Raw genomic sequence first — 1556 nt, 5'->3', positions numbered from 1 at the left:
ATTTTTTTGTTCTTTTTTTTTTTGTTATTAATGAATAAGATTTTTTTCGACAATATTTCTATTTTTAGAAAAAATTAATTTTCAAAACATTCCGTCTAATTACAAAAAAAAAAGAAAAAAAAAAGGAAACTGATATAAATTGATTGATACATTCGACTGATAAGATGGAAATGAATTAAATCAAAATAAACTAAAAAAATGATAAAATACTTTTACTAATAAGGAAACTAAATGGAATAAAAAAAAAATAGGAATGCTATAATTACGATGATAATTAAATATAATTATCATTTTGTTTTTTTAAAGTTTAAATTTTTTAAATTTTTAAAGTTCGAATTTTTTTTAAAAGTTTAGGGCTTTTTATTGATGATTTATTTCTTATTTTTTCCTATAATTATCATCGTAATTTTTTCCATAATTTGATTAATTTGCATAATTTGTGAGAAATTAATCCATTCATTTTTTGCATCATTAATATTGAATTTTGAAAAGAAAAAGGTCATTCCAAATTATCAATCTAGAGTTTTCGGAAGCTTTTGAAAAAAGAAATGAGTTAATTAATTAGTCGATCATGTCCTATCATATCATTAAAAGTTATTCATTTTTTCATTTATTATTTTTATTGTCGTTGCTCATTTTAACAATTATTTTATCCTACTGTTAAAAAATTTAAACAGAATATAAGCGTGTATGTTATTATACAATGTACATGCATAATTAACATGGCAAATTCATTATCATGTAATTAATTAATTAATCAGTTAATTTGTTCGAAATTTTTAATATGACAAAATATGGCACTATATTTAATAATATGCATTTTGCATTAATTAATCTTTTTTTTGTGGTATGTAATTGAAAACTTAATTTTAATAAAATTTCATGCCTCTCTTTTTAATTTCTAATTCGTAGCTGTTAATTAATTATTTTTTTGCATAGAAAGAAAAAAAGTAGGGGGGAAAAAAAGAAAGAAAGGAAAATTGAAAATATAGAAGAAATAGCGAATAATACACAGAGAAATATAAATAGTAAAAATGATGCAATAACTCTACGTATGAAAATAAGTTTAATTTTTAAATCGATTGAAAAAGAAAGAAAAGAAAGTTGTAAAATTGAAAAATATTATTAGGAGTAATTGCAAAGAGGAAAAAAAAAAATGAAAAGATTGAAGAAACGAAATGTTTAGAGGAAAAGAAAGAAGGAAAATTGATAATATGGAATAAAAATGACATGAATAAATTATCAAAGAATTACAAATAATAAAAAAAAATAATAATAGTAATTTGGTGTATGAAAATAAACTTAATTTTTTTTGAAATCGATTGAAAAAGAAAGAAAGGAAAATTGTAAAAATTAAAGAATGTTACTAAAAATAATAATAAGGAGGTGGAAAAGAAAAAAAGAGAAAAATTGGGATAATGAAAGAAAAATGAAGGAATTGAAATGATTGAAGAAATATGGAAGTAAAAAAAAAAAAAAAAGAAAGAAAAAAGAAAAATAGACAAAAGAAATATCTTTTTTTTTTCTCCCTTTCTTTTCGTTTTTATAATAAATAA

This window comes from Loa loa, assembly GCF_000183805.2.
Source record: "Loa loa unplaced genomic scaffold supercont3.228, whole genome shotgun sequence".
In the NCBI taxonomy this organism is placed as follows: domain Eukaryota; kingdom Metazoa; phylum Nematoda; class Chromadorea; order Rhabditida; family Onchocercidae; genus Loa; species Loa loa.
The sequence above is the reverse complement of the archived record's forward strand: the minus strand, read 5'-3'. Positions refer to the sequence as shown.